Source organism: Bos indicus x Bos taurus, chromosome 3, assembly GCF_003369695.1.
Source record: "Bos indicus x Bos taurus breed Angus x Brahman F1 hybrid chromosome 3, Bos_hybrid_MaternalHap_v2.0, whole genome shotgun sequence".
Lineage (NCBI taxonomy): Eukaryota > Metazoa > Chordata > Mammalia > Artiodactyla > Bovidae > Bos > Bos indicus x Bos taurus.
The window spans coordinates 23,948,493-23,974,950 of NC_040078.1; the positions used below are offsets into that span (position 1 = coordinate 23,948,493).

General features: G+C 45.3%; 1 long non-coding RNA gene across 1 annotated transcript in view; it reads left to right on the forward strand.

The window, feature by feature from the left end:
- The window catches only part of LOC113888571, a 61,701-nt gene extending 40,670 nt beyond the window's left edge, over nucleotides 1-21,031 (forward strand). The window contains exon 3 of the long non-coding RNA XR_003510015.1: nucleotides 20,768-21,031. This is a non-coding gene — a long non-coding RNA (uncharacterized LOC113888571). The remainder of the gene's footprint in view (nucleotides 1-20,767) is intronic.
- The last annotated feature ends 5,427 nt before the right edge of the window (nucleotides 21,032-26,458 follow it).

The window sequence follows — 26,458 nt, forward strand, 5'->3', positions numbered from 1 at the left end:
CACATAACACATATGGGTTGTTGGCAAATTAATAGAAATACAGCTGTAAATGTGCCCCAAGTTGATGACACAAGTAATTTCACATACAAATGGAAACCATTCACACGTGGATCTCTGACACTCTCCTCTTCTTCCCTTCACTTTCCTGTTTATTCTTAGTTTTCCTGAGTTTATAGTTATAGATACTGAGGAAGGGGAAATCTTGATTCCTATGGGAAATGGTCAGTGTTGTGGACCAGAGGAATAAGTATCATTCTGTTTCTTCTCTTCCTGAAAATCAGTTTTGGAATAATCCTTTCACACCCATTTCCAACAACTGAGTGTGTGATGTAAATTTAGCCTCCAAGACTTCACTCAACCAGGGCAATAATTTCATGTTCCCTGTCTCTTGTTCTGGAGAAGGCGATGGCACCTCACTCTAGTACTCTTGCCTGGAAAATCCCATGGACGGAAGAGCCTGGTGGGCTGCTGTCCATGGGGTCGCTAAGAGTCGGACATGACTGAGCGACTTCACTTTCACTTTTCACTTTCATGCATTGGAGAAGGAAATGGCAACCCACTCCAGTGTTCTTGCCTGGAGAATCCCAGGGACGGCAGAGCCTGATGGGCTGCCGTCTATGGGGTCGCACAGAGTCCGACATGACTGAAGTGACTTAGTAGTAGTAGTCTCTTGTTCAGAGGAAGAATCCTTTCTTCCAACAAGGCCATGGGTCCTCTGACAAGAGACCACTGGTTCTGGCTGCTACATGTTTATAAAAGAGCAGAGGTTTGAGATCAGAGGATACTATTCTGCCTGCACTGGCCCCTCCTCCCTTGGTCTGTGGGACCTTCCAGCATATCCTTCCTGTGGTACCACGCTGTCCAAATAGGGAGTCACGCAGATTAATGAGCAAACATTTTAAATGAACAAATAAAAATTACAGATCTTGTCTGCTGACCAGGGCCTGAGGCCATCTCAGTCTACACTGCCTATTTACAGCTTTTAAAGGAAAGGACAGGTCTGCTGCTCAGTTGAAGTCTGGTTCTCTGCGGTCAGTGCTTCACGGACATTTACAAAGAAGAAATGGGAAAAGAATTAAATGGTTTGTGAATGTCAATGTACTTTTGTATGGGGAGGATATGAAGACTGGGATAAGGTATTGTAAAAACATTAGCTTTATATGGACACAGAGGAATGACTTGTGGTTGCCAATGGGGGAGGGGTTGGGGAAGGGTTGGGGTTAGCAGATGTAAGTTATTATATATATAGAATCGATATACAATCAGGTCCTACTGTATAGCACAGGGAACTATATTCAATCTCCTGTGATAAACCATAATGGAAAAGAATATAAAAAAAGAATGTACACATGCATAATTAAATCACTTAGCTGTACAGCAGAAATTAACACAGCATTTTGTAAAACAACTATATACTTCAATTAAAAAATCATTGAAAGACAACAGCTTTTGCTTTTTTGTTTCAATTATATTTATTGTTACAAACCCTGGAGGAAGGCATGGCAAGCTACTCCAGTATGCTTGCCTGGAGAATGCCATGGACCGAGGAGCCTGGTGGGCTACAGTCCATGGGGTTGCAAAAAGTCGGACATGACTGAAGCAACTTAGCAGCAGCAGCAGCACTGTTATAAAGGTTAACAATATATAGTTACATGATTTAAAATTCAAAGGTACAGATGTTATCCTTGATAAATTCTTCCCTCTAATCCCAAGAATGTATGTTTTCAAGTGATCAATACAGATATAAATCCTGGTCTAACTGATGATTAGCAAGGTGAGCTGGGTAGTTAACTTAATCTCTCCAGTCTTGTGTAGTGGGAATAGTAATACATCATAAAGTTGTTATGATTAAATGAGATGATATGTATAAAGTACTTGACATAACATTGACACTGGATAATGATAGACAATAGCTAATGTTAACAACTATTCACTTCACAAAACAGACTCAGGTGGGCAAACAAACAAACAAAAAAATGACTTCTATCTTTCCTATTTATAGCCTTACTTTCTTTCTTGAGTCTCAATCAAACCGTTGGAGAAAAGTTAACGTAAATATTTGTGATTTCTGAGTCATCCTGGGTTACATGGTTGTTGTGTGGGCGGGTATCATGGTTAAGATTTCCTTCTTCTCTTTTACCTTCTCCCAGCTTGGTCTTTGTTCCACTGGGGAAAGGGCTACCCACCCCTTCTCTGGCTGCTGTCATACTTGCCAACTTGGTGTTGAGGGCTGGGATGGGTTCTGGGCATCTACTTCTCAGTATTGGTTTGCCTTGGTGCTCTGATGGGAGGACCCTGTCCCATATCCATCTGAGATACCCACCCACACAACAACCACCCTCTGAAATGCAACTGCAGTTCTTCAGAACTTCAGTAGTCCTGTTCAGGGGCTGCAAGATTCCGATGTGGCATTCCCTCATGCTGGTCCCAAGGCCCCATGGGCTTCCTCTCTCCCAGCTATCTTCTGTATCTCACTCAAGAGCCTTGGGTATTTTCAGATGGTCATGCATACCCCTTCAGGGATGCAGAAAACTCAGGGTAGCCTCTGGCTCCATTATGGTATGCCACCATTTTTACTCCATTGTTGATACACAGCACTGTGTCATGCCTGCAGTCTTTCTAGACTTCATGCAGGAGGTAAGAAACAGATCCTCTCCATCTTCAGACCCCCAGTAGAAAGCATGCTGTCCAGTAATCCTCGTGAAAGTGAAAGGCACTCAGTCATGTCCAACTCTTTGCGACCCCATGGACTATAGAGTCCATGGAATTCTCCAGGCCAGAATACTGGTGTGGGTAGCCTTTCCCTTCTCCAGGGGATTTTCCCAACCCAGGGATTGAACCCAGGTCTCCAGAATTATAGGCAGATTCTTTACCAGTGAGCCACAAGGGAAGCCTAAGAATACTGGAGTGGGTAGCCTATCCCTTTTCCAGGGATTTTCCCAACCCAGGAATCAAACCAGAGTCTCCTGCATTGCAGGCAGATTATTTACCAACTGAGCTATCAGGGAATCCTGGTGTGGAGAAGTTTGTTTGCTTGTTTGTGCTAAAAAGGCATCTATGGATTAAGGAGAGGGGCTTCCCAGGTGGCTCAGTGGTAAAGAATCTACCTGCCAATGCAGGAGATGCAGGAGATACGTGTTCGAACCTTGAGTCAGGAAGATCCCCCAGAGGAAGAAATGGCAACCCACTCCAGTATTCTTGCCTGGAGAATCCCATAGACAGAGAAGCATGGTGGGTTACAATCCATGGGGTCACGAAGAGTTGGACAAAATGGAGCAGGCAAAGAGAAGAGCATTGGCCTTGATATGAGAGGACCTGGGTGAAATCCAGACACTGCCTCTTCATTGCTTGGTCACCTTGAGCACTAAATTCTGTTGAATCAGGGTTTTCTCATTTCAAATTATGAACAAGGATCACAACACCTTCTCTCAAGTTTGCTGCAAAAATTTTCAGGTAATGTTTTGAAAGTGGTTTAATATCTGTAAAGTTGACTAAAATCTCAACTATGGTTTTCCCCAGTCTTTCATACAACTAAACCATCTTACTATTGAAAGTCAAGCAAAGAAAATGAGAAGAGAAAAGTTACCAGATAGGCTGACAAGATTACTCTTGATTAAAGATGCTGAAACAAAAGCTGGTTGGTAATGAAGCCAACACAAATAGGTAATTTACAAGAAGAGTTTATGAATTTCTGATTTAAAATCCTATTTTAAATAAAATAGGATTTCAATAATAATATCAATCCCTTAAAGAAATTTAGAGGCACTTAGCTGTGATCTGATATTTGACAAAATAATTTTATATATCTGCTGTGAACTTAATTGCATCATTCTGAAACCCATGTGTTGAAAGCCTAGCCTTCCTGTGATAACCTTTGGAGATGGGGCCCTTGGGAGATAGTCAGCTTTAGATAAGGTCATGAGGGGTGGGAACTAGTGCCCTTACAAGAAAAGATGTCAGAGAGCCAGTACAGTTATTATACAGTTATTTCTAGAAAGAATGTAGGAAAGTTTCTGGCAGTTTTCAAATATGTATATAGTGAAGAGTTATTTTTCTTCATCTTTGTTTTTTGTGTGTGAGAAACTCAACCAGTTCTTCTCTTGTCTTCTCTAGTAAGTCGTAAACTCATTGAAAACGGTAACAATGTCATGCTTGCTTTTGAATGATATGCAAACCCTAGATGAGACCTACTTAGGCTTCTGTTCTCATCTTGCAGCTGTCATTGTGTCACTCAGTAGCTGTGTGACTTCAGTTTTTACCTAACCTCCCTGAATCACCCAGTTTTCTCATTTGTAAAGCAGGGAACATGCCTGCCACACAGAGTTGCTATGAGTATCAAAGTGAATGGGGGAACATCTTTTCCATACTGCTTGATTCTCAGCACGTGCATAAGCAGAAGGTATTGCTAATTTAGCCAAAAGAAAATGGAGCCCAAAGAAGTTGATCATCTGTAGCTGATGAGAGGAAGCTGGGCTCTCACAGGGTCTGGGAGGTTCAGAAGCTATGCAGACACAGGCCTAAGTCTCCTAGGAACACAACCTTTCCCAGGGGAGCACAGAGGAGCTCAGAGATGCTCAAAGACCAGTGGGACCTTGAATCAGGGAGATAAGCAGGAAGTTGCCTTGAAGCCATGAGTCAGTTCTCCTCTAAGGCCTCGTTAGTAATAATGGATGTGCCCTCATATCAAGACTATGACTTCAGAGCTTGGGGTTCCCTCTCCTGTCCCCAGTTCTGGGCACCCAGACAAAAGGGTCAATGCTAGGGCATGACCATGAGGGAGGAAAATGAAGGCACAGATTTCTAGGAAGGAGTGTGTGTGTGTGTGTGTGTGTGTGTGTGTGTGTGTGTGTTGGCAGCAGGAGTGAGTCCAAACCCAAGACCTTGAGAACAGAAAGCAGGGAAACCCAGGATGAACACCAACACCAAGGCCAAGGGCAGAAGCAGCCTGAAATAAGGAGAGGTTTGAAGCTGGAGGGGAGTAGGAACTGTTCTCGAATGAGGACAGGAAGTTCCTACCAGCTGCTGAAGGTAGCACGACAGCCCCCCAGGCTTCCCAAGAGGGCAGCTGGAGCACGGGACACACACGTGCAGGGCTAGTTCACACACAGGCTGGGGCCAAAATTTCATCTCGTGAGCTATCCTCATGCTGTTCCTTCTCATTTTGATTCCTTTCTAAAATTTCCAGCAAAGCAGTGCCCTGCACATCACAGGGATTAAACCTTTGCTGACGTGAACTGAAAGTCATTTTCCATGGGGCTGGGATTCACCTGGGGCCTCCTTGGAAGATCCGCTTTATCTTAAATTACATTCAGAACAGTAAATAATCCTTAGAATGTGTTTCACAGGAGCAGGACACTCATTTTAGTGTCCTGGACATGGTCCAAGGGATTGTAGTCTAAATTCTCCATTTCATACGTTCATGTTTCTAGCGTGGCTCAGAAAGTTCATTCCTGGGTTGCAATGGATTGTGAAGGAGGAAGTAAGAACTCATTTTCAGCCCTACCACAGACTCTTTCTGTTGCTCTGAGTCCCCGAGCAAGCGATCTCCTAACTCTGCTCTCAGTTACTCCATCTGGGAAATGGGAATAATAAACTCCCTCTTGAAAACATGAAAATGGATTAGAGATAATATTTTCAAAGTGATTTCCCAACTAGGTAAAAGAATGCTGCATATTTCATAGATACTCCCAGGGACAAGCTCACACACATGTAAAACCCATCTTCTTTCCTCTGGAATTGAGAAAAATTATAGAACTGGAACTGGGCAATTTATCCTTATCAGGTTTGAGAGGGTGTGGCTGAGTAATCTAACAGTTCGTCATTCCCAGCTAACTTCCAGAGGGGGTGAAACTAGTGGCTTTATAAGGAAGCAGTAAATCGAAACTAGTTCACTCAACTCTAGTCTTGGCTCTGGTTTGAATCCTCCCAGTAGGGCTTTAAGGTTTGGTGTGAAGCTTTTTTATTTTGCCAGGCACCCACACCTGGCTCTAGTGGTAAAGAACCCACCTGCCAATGCAGGAGACGTAAGAGACATGGGTTCAATTCCTGGGTTGGGAAGATCCCTTGGAGAAGGGCATGGCAACCCACTCCAGGATTCTTGCCTAGAGAATGTCATGGACAGAGAAGCCCGGTGGGCTATAATCCATGGGGTCACAAAGAGTCAGACAGGATTTAGCGACTTGGCACAGCACAGTATCACCCTGGGGTCCAGCAGGCCTTATAAGACTTTCAACTGTGCATGAACCTGCTTCTGCTCACCAAGCAGGGGAGGTATCCACGATGCGCTCTTCTAGTGAGCCCAGGACTGCGGCTAGCTGGAGGCTCCATGTAAAACAGTCTCTCCAAAGCCTAGCTCAAGGCCTGGCACATTGTGGGTACACAATGATAGCTGTTGAATGAATGAATGAATGAATGAATATCCCTGCTTTGTGTAGCTGAAGGTCAGGGCAGCTTCACTTACTCTGCCCTGAGAAAAGACACGACTGAGGGCATACTAAAGGGACACTTGGTGGGGGAAAAGGGGCCCTTGATGATACTACTAACACATTTAGCAATGCCGAAAGTACCATGATTATAAGCTTTTTTTTTTTTTTTTAATTTCACACACAATCCTATGAGGTAGGTTCTGTGATTATGACTTCTACTTTATAGATGAGGTCAATGAGGCCCAAAGGAGGTTTGTATCTTGCCTGATGGTTCAGTTGCTGGAGGAGTTTACCTGATTGTGAGCATTGGTCTCTCAGTTGTGTCCGACACTTTGTAGCCAACCAGGCTCCTCTGTCCACAGAATTCTCTAGGCAAGAATACTGGAGTGGGTTGTCATTTCCTTACCAGACTGTAGACAGCCTCAATCCAGACCCTGCCCCCATAACCGCTCAGTTAACGTGAACATGACCCACAGCTCCAACCAGGGAGCAGACTGCTGAGCACACGTGCAAATCACTGTCCTCTCCGGCCAGCTAGCATGAGACCAGAACTGCGGGCCACCACTGCTCAGCATCAGGACGCCGCAGAGTAAGCTGGACTTGGTGTTTCTGTTTTCAAACGGGGACCCGAGGCTGCAGAGCAATCAGGTGTCTTGCTCAGTCACTGGGCTCCACACAGGAGAGCTGTGATCAGAAAGCAAGTCTCCTGTCCTCTGATGTGCAGCTCAGATCTCTGCAGTCCGGGCCCTGGCATCAGAGACGCCCACCTGGTGCACCTCCCAGTCCCACCATCAGCGGTGACAGTTGCTGCCACACTTGGGAATCAATCGATAAACACCTGCTATGACGGAAGGACCTCAGGCACCAGAATAAAGAGCCAGACATGGAAGAGACTTTAAGGAATGTTGAATCCAACCCTTCATTTTACAAAAAAACAAAAACAAAAAAACCCCTGCAAAAACAGAGGCACCTTGCTTAAGGTCCCAAACTAGCTGCTAGCAGTGTGAGGAGCAGGTCTCCCAAGATGCCTCCTGTCCATTTACTACTCTGCTATACTGTGCTGGGGCTTCCCTGGTGGCTCAGATGGTAAAGAATCTGCCTGCAAAGCAAGAGACCCTGGTTTGATCCCTGGGTCAGGAAGATCCACCGGAGAAGGAAATGGCTACCCACTCCAGTAATCTTGCCTGGAGAATCCCATGGACAGAGGACCTTATGTGCTACAGTCCAGGGGTCACAAAGAGTCGGACACTACTGAGCGACTAACACTTTCACTTTCATTTTATGCTGTGCTCAGAGGTAGCAATGAACTTGACCAAGAGCCTCTCCTTACTGCCTGCAGTGCCTCTCTGGCCTGGGCGCAAACCCTCACCACACCTTGCACAGAATGTAAGCCCTGCCTTGTGGAGCAAAGCACCCATCCTCAGAGATTCTCTCCTGTGTATAAAAGCGATCTTCAGTAAAGGCCATCAGTTCTGACCATCCCCCTCCTGCTCCTCGCCCAAAACTTAATTAATCATGTTTGCATCTGGATCTAGACAAGACAATAGCAGGGATGTGTTTTTGGTTAGGAACTGAAGCTGCATTCACAAAGGAATGTTGATTAGTTAGTGGTCGGTATCATTTTTCATGCCTTTTTAAGTTACAAAAAATTTTAATATCAAAGCATTTCTCCCTGCACCGCACATATCTATTTCTCATAAGTGCATTCTGCTGGCATAATTTTCTTTTCCTTCCTGCGGGCTCTGTTTATGAGATGATCCATCAGGTTGTCTGAGTCTCCATCTAGCCCTTCAGCAACCAAAGGCGTTCCAGGTGAGCTGTGAGCTACAGCCCACGGCCTCCCCCCATGTCAAAGGGGAAGGAGAAAGGCAGAGTTGCTTAGGGAGATGACTGGCTGGGACAGTAAGCTCTCCTTCTAGTCTGTTGGGGTCAGACTGAGGCCTCGTGATAAACGCTGCTGCTCTTTAGAACAGAGATGGACCCCTAAAGGGGAGATGGCATCCCGAACTTACTCTAGACTCAAAGATGCTGAGGTCCATCTGAATACCTCAATCTAGTCTTCACTTCTGCACCAGGAAAATGTCCTCAATCTGGGGAAATCTCCTAATGCAGGAAGCATGTAGTAATGTGTACGACAAGCCCATATGTGTAGAACATGTCCAGTCACAGATGATAAGTCATGGGAGCAAGTAATGTTGGAAATTTTTGGCAGAACCAGAAATCTGCCTACCCCACCAGTCCTCAAGCTAGATGTGCTTTTCGTGCAAAGGTGATGCAGCAGTCACGGGGGACGGTGAGGTACTTCCTCTTGTTCAGTGGATTTTTCTGCTCAGTTCCAAACCTGGCTCAGGCACCAAGAATATAGCTGTGACAGGACTGACCAGAGAGGGCAAAAAGAATAAGATGTCCTAAGATGCTCAGGTGCAGGCAGACCCTCTGTTTTAGAAGCCATCAGCATCACAAGGTCACTGATTCCTCAAACACCACTGGCTCCTGGGAATGGGAGAGGGCTTGTTATAGGAAAGGTTCATGACAGGAAACTCAGAGAACCCAGCTGAAGCAAATGGTCCCCAGAGCAGTTGGGGTTTACCATTTGAATTGATCAGATAATATGTTGTCATTGTTGTTCAGTCACTAAGTCGTGTCTGACTCTGCGACCTCATGGACTGCAGCACGCCAGGCTTCCCTATCCTTCACTATTTCCCGGAGTTTGTTCAGAATCATGTCCATTGAGCTGGTGATGCTATCTGACCATCTCATCCTCTGTCACCCCTCCTCTCCTTTTGCCCTCAACCCTTCCCAGCATCAGGGTCCTTTCCAATGAGTCGGCTCTTTGCATCCTGTGGCCAAAGTATTGGCGCGTCAGCTTCAGCCTCAGTCCTTCCAGTGAATATTCAGGGTTAATTTCCTTTAGGATATATATCAGTTAATGGCCCCAGATAACTGTTCTCACTACTGATTTTGGCCAAAAAAACATTGATTGTGGGCTTGGACATTGAAGCTGGTGACTGACCTGGAGACCAAGAGTAGTCTGGGATAACCAAACAACAAACTCACATTCCCAGAAATCAACCAACTAATTAAATGGCTACTTATTCAGAAAATAAATTAGGTGCCACGTATGTGCCAGGTACTGTGCTAGAGGTGGACCGCACTGGTCCCATCTATCCCCCAGCTGTTTCCTAAGGCATAACCTTGGGGTTGGACAGGGACAAGGCTGGGTGTGGAGTTGCAGCCAGCCTCAGCCAAAGGAAATATTTCAGGATGTCTGTTTTTATACTCAGAGGCATGGATGGTACAAAGCAGAGGTCTGTAAACTATTGCCCTCGGGCCAGATCAGGCCGGCTGCCTATTTCGGTAATTAGCCTTATTGGAACAGGCTGCATCATTTACTGTTGTACCATCCACGGCTGCCTTTACACTACCCCAACTGAGTTGAGTAGTTGAGACAGAGACTCTGTGACCTACAGGCTCTAAAATATTTACAATCTGGCTCTTTATAGAAAAATATCTGCTGTTTCCATGTAGAGAATCAATGGTCAAAGAGGAAGTATGCTCAGCTTTCCTGGTTTCTTCCCCAAGACCCAAACCAAAAACTGGCCTCCTCATTAGAAAGTCCTTTTGTTCAGGAATTGTGATCATCTAGAACTGTCTGTAGGGCTTCTTTGGTGGCTCAGTGGTAGAGAATCTGCCTGCCAATGCAGCAGACAGAAGACATGCGAGTTTGATCTCTGGATTGGGAAAATCCCCTGGAGGAGGAAGTGGCAACCCACTCCTGTGTTCCTGCTGGGAAAATCCCATGGACAGAGGAGCCTGGTGGGCCACAGGCCATGGGGTCATGAAAGAGGGAGATGTGATTTAGCAACTAGACAACAACAACAAAACTGTCCTGGCAGTAAAATTAAATACTCAGTTTTATTAGCATCTGGGTAAATAACAGGTATATGTGGTCCTTTTTGGAGAAAGAAATGGCAACCCACTCCAGTGTTCTTGCCTGGAGAATCCCAGGGACTGGGAGCCTGGTGGGCTGCCGTCCATGGGGTCGCACAGAGTCGGACGCGACTGAAGCGACTCGGCAGCAGCAGCAGCAGCGGTCCTTTTGGGCCTCTGGGGCAGGTGAATAAATGAGGAACAAAGGTCAGAGTTGTTCAGGTTCTTCTACAGGGCCACAACACTGTCAGTCTGGCTAACCCAAGTCAGCCTTACTTAAACACTCACATGTCAGAAGCTCTCGACTTTGCTTTTTGTGGGGAAGCTTGGTGCCCTGGAAAGTTGGGCTCACAAGGCAGCCCTGGGATGATCCTCACAGCCGGGCTTGTGCAGGCTCTCCCAGGCCATGCTCCCAGACACCTGTGTCCTCAGATGACACATGAGGCCATTCCCAGACACCTCTCTGGCCCCTAGATCTTTTTCCATTCTTTTTGAGATGCTAAGTCAGAGTTTCAGAGTGTCCAAGAACTTGCTAGAACCGTGTGTGCCTTGGCACCTTCTTCTGGATCTCTGTCTTCTTGGGCTATACGGGCCATGGTCCAGGAAGGGTGGGATGGACAAAGAGGAGGAGGGTGGCAGTGTTCACACAATTCATGAATGTCAAAGAAGAGACAACATCTAAAGCTTCTGGGAAGGTTTTCAAGCTGCCAGTGGGATCCGCAGTGGAATGGAGGGCCGTGAGGGGACACTGATAGTTCCCAAGTCTCCAGATCTGCTCAGCCCAGCCCAGCACACATTAATGGGGGCCTGCTTGCTGACAAACCCATCTGAGTGCTGACTCGGGGAATTGGGGAGGAACAAGGCCCATGCCTTGCTTCAGAGGCTCTCCGTGGGAACTGTTGGCCTGGCCCTGCCAGTGGAGGGGCGGATGCTGCAGTGAAACCTGGGGCAGGAGTACACGAGGCGACACCAGGGCTCTGGAGGGCACCTGCAGAGAAGTCCTGCTATTGGCAAGGCCTGACTACTTGGCGTCCAGCCATCCCTTTCTTGCACTTAAAGCCCCTTCCAGCTCAAAGGTTTGGAATTTATCTCCTTACCACCAATTTTGTAAAATGAGATTGTCATTAGAAACATGAGGGGGTGGGCCTCGAACATCTAGATTATCTCTCTGTGGGAACAAAAACCAGAGAGAGAGGCAACGCTATGCCTGTTTTATGAAAGGGGAAAGTACCTCAGGTATGCTCAGTGTCCCATATCACAGATTAAAAAATGGAGGAGCTGGGACTCCCACGAGTCTGGACTTCAGATGCCCACCAGGAGCCCTAACGGAGGCCAGGAAGGGGCAGGCCAATCACAGAAGAGCACCTTGAGGGCGGGTCTCCCTCACAGTTGTGCAGGTTGACCCCTGTAGAAAGAGCCCCCAGCAGAGGGAACCTGTGGGCTGAAAGTCAGTCTGTGTTCTAAATAACGACTCTCAGTGATCTGGGCCCTCTGGAGAAGGGCCTCTTCTCTACTATCCACAAGAGGGGGCACTGGGGGATGGTGCTGGTCCCTGCTTGTGAGTGGATAGGTAGTGAGGTTGGGTGTGGGGAGGGATGGTAGATTCACCCCAGTGGGTCATTCGGGGAGGGCTGTGGACTGATCTGGTGCAAACCTATTTCATTTTAGAACTTTCACTGTTGTGGCTTCATTTGCTTCAGTCACTTCCTCTCTTCATCAAATACCTATGTGAAGTCATTCAGCAGAACATTCACCCATAAAGTACTTTTCCCGAGACCAAGACAGGAGATTAAAAAGAGAGAGAAGATGAGTGACAAGAACAAAGCATGCTGTCAACTGAGACATTCAAAGAAGTTGTTCCAAACACAATTTAGAGTTATTCCTTTTCTACAATTGAGGGCAAAATGGAGTTCTAGGAAAGAAGCAGAGACAAGTATTCCTTGAGTATTGTGGACTGAGTATTCATGAAACCTGTTTCCTAACTGAAGACGCAACAATTAGTGATAAAAGCATTGCCAGGACTTCCTGCCAATAATGTAGCCATTGGTGGTTCAGCCATTGGTGGTCCAGTGGCTAAGACCCCATGCTCTCAATGCAGAGGGCCTAGGTTTGATCCCTGCTCAGGGAACTAGATCCCATATACCACACCTAAGATTTGGCATGCCATAGCAAAGATCAAAGACCCTGGATACCACAGCTAAGGCTTGATGCAGTGAAATAAATTAATATTTTAAAAAAATACTGGAATTCATCAAAATCATAAAAAGTTTTTCACCAACTTGGGGTCCAAATGAAGTTTAATATCTTTTGTTTTTCCAGCCCCTCCCACCTGCTCTGTGAACAGTAAAATCCAAGGTCCTTTTCTGTGCTGTGACAAACAGTTGATTCTGGAGGAGCTTCTAGCATCAGCCACACCATGCCATGTCAGCACCAGACCTCCTCTGTAATTCTTTTGGCTATTGTATCGAGCAGGCTTCCCTTTTCCTTAAGTTATTTCTGCAGCCCAAGTGTGTCTCTCTGTCCCTGGACTTTAGTTGGGGGTACCCCAGTGCTTCTCTCCCAGAAGGTTCTCAAGCTCCTTTTACAAGTGGATACCACTCCACTTCAGAGATTGGATTGGCATGCCAGTAGGTGGAAGGACTTGCAGCTCCACCATAGTAACAGGAAGTTCTCTTATCTCTCAAGGCCAGAATATGGTGGGCCTCCAGGTTTACATAACCAAGGAAGACCTTCAGATTTTTTTCCCCCCCAGAAAAACTAAATCCCCTAGATGACCTAGAGTCTTTACTTTCCGAAATGAGAAAGTAGATTTTATCTCTGCCTTAAGAGAAGCCCTGCTACACACACTAATAGAACACTGTGGCAAATGGGGAGACGGGTGATTGGGTGACAGTCAAATCCATACCCTGGGTTCCCAGTCGCAACTTCACTTTCTGTGGTCCAGTCTCACCCACACTGTCCTTCTTGCCCCCTTTCCTGGCGTCTTCCTAGTAATATCATCCTTCAGAGCCGGGTTGGAAACTTGACCTCCTAAATAAATCATTGACCCACCATGCTCAGCGTGTGTTTTCATCATTCCCATTTTACAGATGAGGGAGCAGATCCAGGGGAATTCGTCACTTGGTTTCTTTATCTAATATTGTCATAGGGCCAGAACGCCCACGCAGCTCTGAGGTCTTAAGTCTCCAGCGCCAGACGTAATGGTGAGAGATTTCAGACCGGTGTGAGGACCAGTGCGACCAGGGGCCGCCGCGAGACCCCATCCCACCCTCGCACTGGGAGAAGCGGACGGTGGGGTGTGCTGCAAAGGGACCGCCCGGTCCTCAGGATCGCTGGGCACCCGGCGGAATAAAGCCTGGGCTAAGGCGGCTGACGACACCCTCACCCGGCTCAGGCTGCCAGCCACGGGAGAGAAGGCACTGGCAAGAGCCCAGAGAGGATTCCCCGCGAGAAATATATCGCGTGCTGACATTTTTATGACCCGGGCCCGCTTACAAAACACAGGCCAGTGCACAGCTCCTCTCTCCCTGCCCAGCTTGAGATCACATGCTCGGCCTGCGGCTGCCACTTGGAGTCAGAAGAGCCCATATATTTCCCTCCTCAGATAGGCCTAGTGGTTCTCGTCAGGTGCAGAAAGCCAATAAATCACCAGCGAGGTCTCCGCGTATCTATCAGTCAGGAGGCTTGTCATCTTCTCGGCCTCGATTCACTTGAAAGCCGCCGGCGGGCGGGGCGGGGCCGGGGGCGGCGGGGGCGGGGCCAGCCGGCGCGGACACCTGGCGGGAGCGGGCGGGGCCGCGAATGTTCACAGCTCCGAGGGAAGCGGAGATTTACACCTCCTCCCCTCCGTACGCGCCGCCCTTGGCTTTGAAGTTCCGCGGCTCCGGTTTGGGGGACGGGAGGTCGGTTTCCCCCTGCCCGTTGGGGCGGGGTGGGGCGGGGGGGTTTAATATTCCCGTCACGTCCTCAGTGCAGCTACGGCTGGGAGGGATGGAAGCCGTGGGGGAAAGTTCTGGGCAACATCCCCCAAGGCCGGGGGAGGCAGGGAGGCGTCTCACGCCCAACTGTCCTGTCTTGACATCCGTAGCCGGACTCAGCTCAGCTTGGCCGAAAACACACTGAAACCGGAGTGAGAAGTTGGGGCGTCAGGTCCCCCCAACCCCTCTGCTCGGGAAACTCCGTTTCCTGTGTTTCAGTTCAGTCGCTCAGTCGCGTCCGACTCTTTGCGACCCCATGAATCGCAGCACGCCAGGCCTCCCTGTCCATCATCAACTCCCGGAGTTCACTCAGACTCATATCCATCAAGTCAGTGATGCCATCCAGCCATCTCATCCTCTGTCGTCCCCTTCTCCTCTTGCCCCCAATCCCTCCCAGCATCAGAGTCTTTTCCAATGAGTCAACTCTTCGCATGAGGTGGCCAAAGTCCTGGAGTTTCAGCTTTAGCATCAATCTTTCCAAAGAACACCCAGGGCTGATCTCCTTCAGAATGGACTGGTTGGATCTCTTTGCAGTCCAAGGGACTCTCAAGAGTCTTCTCCAACACCACAGTTCAAAAGCATCAATTCTTCGGCGCTCAGCCTTCTTCACAGTCCAACTCTCACACCCATACATGACCACTGGAAAAACCATAGCCTTGACTAGACAGACCTTTGTTGGCAAAGTAATGTCTCTGCTATTGAATATGCTATCTAGGTTGTTCATAACTTTCCTTCCAAGGAGTAAGTGTCTTTTAATTTCATGGCTGCAATCACCATCTGCAGTGATTTTGGAGCCCCCCAAAATAAAGTCTGACACTGCTTCCACTGTTTCCCCATCTATTTCCCATGAAGTGATGGGACCAGATGTCATGAGCTTAGTTTTCTGAATGTTGAGCTTTAAGCCAACTTTTTCACTCTCCTCTTTCACTTTCCTCAAGAGGCTTTTGAGTTTCTCTTCACTTCTGCCATAAGGGTGGTGTCATCTGCATATCTGAGGTTATTGATATTTCTCCCAGCAATCTTGATTCCAGCTTGTGCTTCTGCATATAAGTTAAATAAGCAGGGTGACAATATACAGCCTTCTTTCAAATACCATAAAGTGGCTGCGGAATCTGAGAGACCTTGATTCAAATCCCACCTTTGCCTTTGGGATTCCCTAGTGGTTCAGACCGTTAAGAATTTGCCTGCCAATGCAGGAGACCTACATTCAATCCCTGGGTCGGGAAGATTCCCTAGAGAAGGGAATGGCAACCCATCCAGTATTCTTGCCTGGAAAATCCCCCTGGACAGAGGAGCCTGGTGGGCTATAGTCCATGGGGTTACAAAGAGTCCAACATGACTGAAGGACTAAAGACTTTCATTTTCTTTGGGATTTGAGTGATGGGCTAGATTTACTGATGGGCTTCCCTGGTGGCTCAGACGGTAAAGAATCCACCTGTAATGCCGGAGATCAGGGTTGGATCCCTCCCTCTGGTCCGGAAGATCTCCTGGAGAAGGGAATGGCTGCCCACTCCAGTATACTTGCCTGGAGAATTCGCTGGACAGAGAAGTCTGGTGGGCTACTGTGCATGGGCTTCACAAAGAGTTGGACAGGACAGAGAGACTAACACTTTACACTGATGTGCTGTATTTCCACTTTCCTCAGTGTGTGAGGGGGAATACAAACACCCATCTCACAGAGTTGCCATGGGAGTTAAATGGGGCTGTACGTGCCAACTGCTTAGTCTGTGACCACATGTAGTAGAATCATAAAAGATGATAGCTGCCTTTTTATTATTTTCTTTACCTGTAAGATTTTGGTTTTGGACTACAAACACTTTAAGGCCACTTCTAGCTGGAAGTTGCACACCTGGTGCTGCTCAAGCAAGAGCGGGCAGGGGTGGAGCTGCTGACTACTCCCAGCCAGCCAGGAGTTCTGCTCAGGCCCTGGGATCCCCAGTTCTCAGCTCTCTCTACCTTTAGGATTTCAGAGCCTTAGGCCTGGGAAGTCTGACTAGGTTTGATAAATGCTTCCTTACTTGGGAAGCATTTGGAAGGCTCCTTCTATGCCCTCATCACATCTGGGCTAGGGGCATCACCCGGTTCTGGGTGGGCGACCTATGTCTGGGGGGTTAACAGGAACTGCTCTTGGAGACACAGTCAACTGTGCACCACAGGCTGGTGGAATCCAGTGGCCCTTTTCCTCCCACAGTCATACCAACGTGTTCAGGGACCACATTCACCAGGCAGAGGGGTAAAAGCAGTTTTTGATCTTATCCCATGGGAAAGCCAAGGAGAACCTGTAATCTAACCATTCTTGGTCTCAAATTTTTCAACTGAAAATCAAGGCTGGAATACCAGTGTTTTTCAATGGGGAGCTGTTGGCATCTGGGTCCAGGCCCATCCTGCACTTAGGGAATATTTAGCACTCTGGGCCAGGCATTAGATGCCAGCTGGACCTCCTGGTATTGGGACAATCAAAATGTCCTCATGTTTCCAAATGCTTTTCATTGAGGATCACTGGTTGATCCCATCTCCCCTCTAGTCCTAATGTTGTGTCAGTTTAGGAGTCCTGCTTCAGGCAGTAACCAATTATTCTCACTGTGACTTTGGCCAAACTGGTCAATGTTTTTATTTAATTAATTAATTTATTTATTTTACTTTACAATATTGTATTGGTTTTGCCATACATGGACTTGAGTGTACATGTGTTCCCCATCCTGAACCTCCCTCCCACCTTCCTCCCCATCCCATCCCTCTGGGTCATCCCAGTGCACCAGCCCCAAGCACCCTGTATCATGCATCAAACCTGGACTGGCGATTCGTTTCACATATGATATTTTACTTGTTTCAGTGCCAGTCTCCCATATCATCCCACCCTCACCCTCTTGGTCAATGTTTTTAAAGAAATCAGTATTAAAGGAATAATCAAACTCACCCTGTACTTTCTATACGTCACATAGCTTTGGTGAGGATATATACGTTTTTTTTTAAAGGATGTGAAAACACTAAACTGATTTCTGAAGGTAAGGCACTACTATTAGTATGAGAAAATAATGATAATAGTACCTTATTATCAGGTTCTAGGCACTGCATGGGCATCTATTTAATTCTAAAAGGAGCCTCTCATGTAGGTTTTACTATTTTCATTTTACATATAAAGAAAATGGATTAAAAGAGTAAGTGATTTGCCCAAGACCATGTAGCTAGAATTTGAAGCCAGAACACGGACTGTCTGAATTCATGTACTAAATAATGTCCTCTTCTTCTTGTTCTGCATGGGTCATGGATTTGATCCCTGGTCAGGGAACTAAAATCCTTCATGCCATGCATGGTGTTCAGCCAAGAAAAATAAAATTAAAGTTAAAAAAATAATAAAAGGAAAGCATGTGGGAAAAAAAGAAAAAGGGGCCAGTGATCTTAAGGTCTGTCTTATTAGTCTCTATGCCTTCCAGCCTCCCTTAGTATGACTCTCCATTTTCCTTGCTTCCTCTGTGAAAATGAAGCTTCCTTAAGGTCACTTTCTTTTGTACAATATTTCATATTATCCCACACATCCAGCTGTGGGAACCTGGACCCCCAGACTCAGATAGTCTCAGTATTCTCCTCTCTAAAATGGAAATAGTCCTAAGCACTCCTGCGTCTCCTGTTCCACAGCACTCTTCTGAGGATCAAAAGAACAAGAGTATGTGAGATTGCTTTGTAAATTGTAAAGTGCCATACAAATATGAGTTGTTATTATTTCCAGCTGCGGTTGTCTAAGGACTACTTCAATAAGGGCATTATAAGTGATTGATAAGACTTTATGTGGTATTTGTGCTTTAAGGGGGAACAAGTCTTAAGTCAAAGGACTGAAACTCTGGTTTGGAATGTTGGTTGCAGTATCTAGACCAAGGGATTCAGGCAAGTGAATGAGGGGTTTGGGCCCAAGTCCAAAATACCAGTGGGCTTAACTTAGGTTAGGAATGACTATTAAATTTTGATTATTATTTGTTCATTGAACAAGTCAAAGAAAGTTAGTAATAATATTAGCAAATATTAATTTGAGAGCTTACTTTATATCAGGCATTATTCTAAATATTTTGTATCTCTGTTTGTGCTCATGCTCAGGTGTGTCTGACTCTTTGCGATCCCATGGACTGTAGCCCACCAGACTCCTCTGTCCATGGGATTTCCCAGGCAAGAACAGTGGAGTGGGTTGCCATTTCCTCCTCCAGGGGATCTTCCCAACCTCGGAATCGAACCTGCATCTCTTGTACTGCCAGTAGGATTCTTTGCCACTTGAGCCTCTTGGGAATCCGTTTTTTATCTGCTGCTGCTGCTGCTAAGTCACTTCAGTCGTGTCCGACTCTGTGCGACCCCATAGATGGCAGGTCACCAGGCTCCCCCATCTACATATATTTAATTCTTAAGAGAATCCAGTGAGACGAATATCTCTATGGGGAATATGACTATCTTCATTTTCCAAATGAGGAAAATAAGGCTCAGAGAAGGTATGAGGCTTTTTCTAGGGTCACACAGCTAATAAGTGATGGAGCTTGGGTTTGAACCCAGTCTTTCTGACCCCTTAGCCAAAAAGGAACAAAGAAGGGATGGAAAGAGGGAAGAAAAAAAGGAAAGGAAACTCGAAAGAAAGGTAGGCTGGAGAGAAGGACATCTATGTACTGAACACTCCTCAGATATATTATTCTGAGACTCTACGAGACAGAGATCTAGAACCCAGTGATGTCTAAATGAAATGTGTCCTGAAGGAGTCAAAGAAAGATCTTTGGGTCTATCTTTCCCATAAGGTAGAGCACATTCATCTTCACATCTGTGGACTATAAAGGAGCCACTACCACTGAGATGAAAATCTAGCCTGAGTGTGTGGAAACACATAAGGAGGGGCAGACAAGAGTTGGTAGAGGGGTTGTCTGGGTGAATCTTTGGGAATTCATAGGATCCAGCCAGGCAGAGTTGGGGGAGGAGGCAGGAAGCCACACACAGTGGGTGAAGCTACAAGTAATCTTTACCACGCAAAGACCGTGTGCAAGAGACAGGTGTGAGGCTGAAAGTGCAGTAAGATCCAGCTCGTTTGTGCCAGGAAGTTTCTCAGACAAGCCAAGAAGCTTGGGCTCCATCCTGTAAATGACAGAGGGCCATCAATGGTCTTAAGCAGAGTTAGGTTTATGATGTAGCTATTCATTCTGGCTCGAGTAGGGAAGCTGGATTTGATGGGTTGAGGACATGGCAAGAGATAGAGAGTGTTCAAAGTTCTGACAAGAGACTATGAGCTCCATAACTAAGGAACTCACCCTAGAGCTGATGAAGAGACGGAAGAGATATTTAGGAGATATTTTTAGAGGCATTTCATGACTGGATTGAAGTGGAATGGCTGGCACTGGAGATGTCTTGGTTGATACCTATATTTCTTGATTTAGTGACTGGAAAACTAGGGTGCTACCAGCAGAGGTTTAGAGTGCCAGAAGAGAGGTCAATTCAGAGAAATGGATTTGCCCAGCAGCAGACTGGAAAGAATAAATATGAAACCCTGGGAGGCAGTCCGGGTTAGAGATATTTATTTGATTTGTTAAAAAATAATTTATTAACTGTGGGGTGTTGACATTAGGCTAGGTGTGAGACTAGGAAATCAGGCTAGAACAGGTTATGTCACAGTAACAATTTCCAGATCTCAGTGACTTAAGACCAAAACAAAAGTTTATTTCTCATTTATACTGCATGTCAAATTTAAGTGCTATTCAGGGGCTGTGTTCCACTTTGTCACCCAGGGACCCAAATTGACGAGGTTGCATCATCTTGTGACTTCAGCATTTAGCACATGAGTCCTCCTCAGTCACCTTGGCAAGAGAAGAGAGAGGCTAAAGAGCCACACAAGGCCTTTTACCCCCTGAGCTGGAATTGACATGCATCATATCTGCTCACATATCACTGCTAGAGTTGGCCTAATGGTCTCACCAACTGCAGGGGTTGGGAAGTGTAGAGGAGCCAATATTGTATTATATAATCTTTGCTATTATAACTATAATATTAGTTAGCAAATATTATTGCTAACTAACAATCCTTTGATTTAATTGGGAGCTCACATTTGTGGTTTCCTATCATCTCGGGAGAAGAGGGTCTCATTACTTCCTTTTTCATTTTTTTCTCTTGAGAAAATTGACCTGGGGAATAAATGACTAGTCCATGATATTTTGACCACACAGTTGTTGAGCACTCCTGGGAGAAAGGAGCATGGAAGAGACATTTGTTGAGTACCTGTTACATGCCAGACAGTTCCCATATATAATTTCCTTCAATCTTCACAACCACTCAGGAAAAAAGATTTCTTCTATCCTTATTTTACAGAAGTGGCAAAATTAAATAGAAGGCCCAAGTTTGCAGACTCCAGGGGCTCTGTCCCACTTGCTATCAGCTGAATAGAGCCTAAAATTGAGCCTCCATTTCTATTTCTCACAGGATGGCTGTGAATTTCTCAGTTCCTATTGGCCCAAAGCTGAAAAGAGGCAGATGAAAGGCGTCCTGGACCTGTGGACTGCTGCTATGCCTTCCGAGGGATGGACTTCCAGCTTTTAGCCACATGTATGAAAGGGGCTGTTTCCATCTGCTGACCTGTCAGGCTCCCCCTCTCTCGAGCTTCTTTCCTCCCTCCTTGGAGTTTCTTCAATAAAACATTTCACTCCCCTGAAAAGCATCTCTGCTGAGTGGCATGGGGAGGGCCCAATATGGTTCCATTTAGCTCTCTGGGGATGCGGAGGCATCCTCCGCTCACATAACTCTAACAGCAAGTGGTATGTGTTTCCTTTCCCTCAAAACTATGAAAAAAAAAAAAAGTCTGGTTAACCTAGTCTTCCAGCCCACAGATCTCAGAAGTCCCACTCCCCACAGTCTCTGCATCACTCTGGATCCTGAGACTCCTGACTCTCAGAAAGACTCACGGGAGGGACATGACTGAGCAACTGAACAACAAGAATTTACATCTTACTGAATTTTCATTGGTTTTTAACCCCTGTTGCAAATCTGAATCACTATTTAAAAACACATGTATATATGTGTTGTAATATATATATATATATATGTATATATATATATATATGCATACATATATATATCAGTCAGTTTAGTTGCTCAGTTGTGTCTGGCTCTTTGTGACCCCGTGGACTGCAGCACACCAGACTTCCCTGTCCATCAACAACTCCCAGAGCTTGCTTCAACTCATGTCCATCAAGTCGGTGATGCCATCCAACCAGCTTATCCTCTGTCATCCCCTTCTCCTTCTGCCTTCAGTCTTTCCCAGCATCAGGGTCTTTTCAAATGAGTCAGTCCTTTGCATCAGATGGCCAAAGTATTGGAGTTTCATCTTCAACATCAGCCCTTCCAATGAATATTCAAGACTGATTTCCTTTAGGATTGACTGATTTGATCTCCTTGTAAGTCCAAAGGGCTCTCAAGAGTCTTTTCCAACACCACAGTTCAAAAGCATCAATTCTTCGGTGCTCAGCTTTCTTTATAGTCCAACTCTTAACATCCATACATGACTACTGGAAAAACCACAGCTTTAACTAGATGGACCTTTATTGGCAAAGTAATGTCTCTGCTTTTTAATATGCTGTCTAGGCTGGTCATAGCTTTTCTTCCAAGGAGCAAGTGTCTTTTTATTTCTTGGCTGCAGTGACCATCTGCAGTGATTTTGGAGCCCAGTCAAAATAAAGTTTGTCACTGTTTCCATTGTTTCCCCATTTATTTGCCATGAAGTGATGGGACTAGATGCCATGTATATACACACACACATATATATGGTATCTGTGTGTTGTGGGTGTTTTCAGAGATCAGTCCCCGAACCTGGGGTGATTCTAATGTGCAATCAGACTGAGCACCTTTGTAAATTCAGACCAGGTCTTCAACTCTCAGAGGTTTTTCAACCTGAATAAAAAGATTGGAGAAAATTTTCTTCATGAACCAGTTAGACCCTAAGAAATACATTTCTAAAATTAAACTTCAGGCACTGTGCAGACTGGCAGAAAGGGTAGACATTTATTGAAAGAAACCAGCCTCCCTGGTATCCTTCTATTTCATTGCTTGCTTAAGTTTTCGGAATCATGAATGGTAGCCAGCACGAAGACAGGTTCCAACTCCACCCCTTCACTCACTGTGTGATCTGGGCCAGCTACTTAACTTCTCTACATCTCAGTTTTCACATCTGTGAAATGGAGAAAATAAGCACACTATTATATATGGTTGTTATGAGGAATATATGAAACAATTGAGGCCTTCACACATAACTAGAATTTCATTAAAGACAACTACTATATTACTGCTGAGCTTCCCTGGTGGCTCAGATGTTTACGAATTTACCTGCAATGCAAGAGACCTGGGTTCGATCCCTGAGTCGGGAAGATACCCTGGAGAAGGGAATGGCAACCCACCCCAATATTCTTGCCTGGAAAATCCCATGGACAGAGGAGCCTGGTGGGCTATAGTCCATGGGGTTGCAAAGAGTTGGACATGACTGAATGACTAACACTTTCACTGTATTACTGTTACTATTCTTATTACTATTGTTCTTTTTAGAACTCTTTGGATCAGCAATGGGAGAACTAGTGGATTCTTATTCTGACTTTAAGCTTGAGGATCTCTCCTCTGTGAGTCATAAGAGATAGATATACCTTTGGTTCCTGAGAACCTTTCCACATCCTATTTCACCTCCATAACTTGTTACTGGTCTGTAATCCATCCCAACTACCATCCTTGCCAGAATGTCCACAATACTCCTTAAATGTTACCTGTCCAGACCTAACACTTGACCTCGCTCCCTGACCTGCCCTCATATCCTGTGGGACTCTCTCTAGGAATGGTACCTCCATCCACCACCTACTCAACCGCCCAAGCTAAACACCTGGAGTCATTCTAGACTCCTTCCTCTTGTTCACCACCCCGACTCACTACTAAAACACCAACCAACCAAACAAAACAAACCCATAAGCAATTGCTTACTGGGTCCTGTTCTTCTCTTTCTTATTATAAAGAATAAATTAATTCTTCTCTTTCTTAAATTAATCTTATGTGCATGCCCTCTGCTGCTGCCCCTTTCAGGCTCTCACATCTGGACTATTCTAACTGTCTCTTACTTGTCTTCATCACTAAGTCTTAGTTCTCCTATCTCATGGACCACATTACCATTAGGGAGACACAAAGATAATCATGCTGTGCCCCTGCTCAAAACTCTCCAGCGGTTTTCTGTCATCCATCAGGTAGAACTGGGCTTTCAACATGGACTCAGGGTATGGACCATTAGTAAAACAATATGCACTCAGGTGTTGGCACTGTGACCTGTCTAGGTATGTGGTCTTTCAAAACCCTGTACAAACCAAACACAACATCTCTTAGCCACGAAGCCCCCAGGCCACCAGTCTGAGCCACTCCTGGTCTACCATAAAAATTCTAATTTCTTTGGTAAATCCTACAAGGCCTTTCCTGATGGATCTCATTACCTTTCTAGTCTCATCCCAACTTCTCTTTCCTAGCACTTTATACTTGCGTAATCCTGAACTACTGAATAGGTCATGTGCTCTTGCACCTCATGGTTTTGCTCATAATGAACCCTCTAATAGAATGTCCTTCTTCTTGGTATCCTGGGAAAATCTAGTTTATATTTGGTAGTTCAGTTCAAAGGTTAGCTATGCATGGTTCCCCAGAATAACTTAATTCTCCCTCTCCTACTGCTATCTGCTAATCTGACAATGATCACATGCATTGAAATTATTTATTTCATTTCATATTTATTCCCTCCTCTAGTCTCATAAACTCCTTAAAGCCAGGAGCTGTCTTTTAATTTAAGCATCCCCAACTGTCATTATGGTGCCTGGCCATAGAGAGTCTAGTGGAATACACAAGTGGAGGAATGGCATTAGCTAACATTTCAAGTGCTTCCTGATTTTCAGGCAATGACCTAAACACTTTACATATATTGTTTTTAAATCACTATATCAGGATTTTCCTGGTGGCTCAGATGGTAAAGAATTTGCCTCTAATGCAGGAGACCTTGGTTTGTTCCCTGGGCCAGGAAGATTCCCTGGAGAAGGGAATAGCAACCCACTCCAATATTCTTGTCTGGAGAATTCCATAGACTGAGGAGCATGGTGGGCTACAGTCCACGGAATCACAAAGAGTCAGACGTGACTGAGCGACTAACACACAACACAACAATCCCTATACTGAATATACCTAAAATTAAGATAAAACAGGTAAGTACAGAATGGGTTCCTCTATAAAACACACACACACACAGGTTGTTCCTAAGAGCTTCATTCTCAGCTGAAAGTGATTCTGAAATCTGTAGGATTTGAGCATTTGGAATGCTCCAGAGTGACCTATTATGCCCTTACTATACAGAAATTATTAATTTTATATCCTTTAAGGTAGTAAAGTCCATGAAGGCAAGTAGTGCAGTTTCTGTTTCAAAATTCTCAGCACCTGACATCATCCTTGGACACAGTGGGACCTGTGTAGATGTTAGATAAATGAATGAATGGACGTTCTGGTAGATCTCTTACTACATGAGTTTGGGAAACTCTGAAATCCTGGATACAGGACTCTGGCAGGCTCAGTGTTTTCTCTGACTTTTCCCTTCAGAAATGTACTGGGTACCTTGGATATAAATAAATAAACCACAAATAAATGTGTCTGAGAAAAAGGGAAAACGAGAAAGATGGGGTCCAGAAAATGATACTAAATATGAAAAAGTGAGTAATAAATAGAAGACTGAGAAAATTAAAAGGCCAATATTACTACAGATATTACTTGCAAATATTACTCCATGATGTGAAGGTCAATCTTCACATTTTACTTGTGACGCTAAAAAATATTCCTGCAATTAAGCTACATGGCCACCAGATGTCAGTAAAGTAACAACGTGGTCCATCGAGATTTATCAGCCTCTGGAATTCTAGGCTACAACGTTTCTCTCAACCTATACAGAGATTTATAATTATGTAGTTCCATTGTTATAGTGGTGGGAAAAAAGTTTATTAAAACAGATGACATTAAGTAAACAAGGTAAGAATGAAACACATACTTTTTATGGAAAATATAAATGTCCACCAGACTCCTCTGTCCATGGGGTTTTCCCAGGCAAGAATATTGGAACAGGTTGCCATTCCCTTCTCCAGGAGATCTTCCTGACCCAAGATCAAACCCGAGTCTCCTGTATTGCATGTGGTTTCCTTATTGACTGGGCCACCAGGGAAACCTCTACCCAAATTCTGTAAATACCTAAATGTATTTCTTGATTACTGTATAATAGCTAAAATTCCTAGCTTGAACTTCAACTGTTATGATCCTTTTAACAATTTCTGTGTAAAAGTAAATGCGATATTTACCTAGTCAAACTATTATCAATTCCTTCCATCCCAATTATCATCCAGGCCCCTTATCCCCAACCTCATCTTATCCCTCCCTACACACACACACAGCCACCTGTCATTCAGTGTTTGCTGCAGAATCTTCTGAGTAGAACATAGTAAATTAATGCTTACTTCCATAGCTAATTCTCATACAATTCCCTGAGTGAATTTCTAAGTATCTCTAACTTTCATCTTCTTCACATGAGGAACATAAGCTAATCCGGGTAACATGTTATAATTTCATCCCCCAGTTCTTTGAGCAATCATATTAGGATCCCTCTCTGTTCTCCCCCATTTCCATTATGTTTTTTAAACCTTTGTCATTTTATTTATTTTTACTTTTGGTTGCACTGGGTCTTCACTGATGTGCACAGGCTTTCTCTAGTTGCGGCGCATGGGCGTCTCATGGTGGTGATTTCTCTTGCTGCAGAGAATGCGCTCTAGGGCACGTGGGCTTCAGCAGTTGCAGCACACGGGCTCTGGTAATTGTGGTGCGTGGGTTTAGTTGCCCCATGGCTGTGCAATGTTCCTGGCCAGGGATTGAATCCTTGTCCTTTGCATTGGCAGGTGGATTCTTAACCACTAAACTATGAGGTAGGTTTTTGGAAGCTGTTTTTGGAAGCTGTGCTGAATTTTACTCATCAGCCCTAATTCAAGGATTGGCTGACAGGGTGCTGGTGGCTAATCCTTGACCTCGGAACCAGAGAGAAGTGAATTTACATCTTAGCTCTACCTCTTTTTTCTGCTT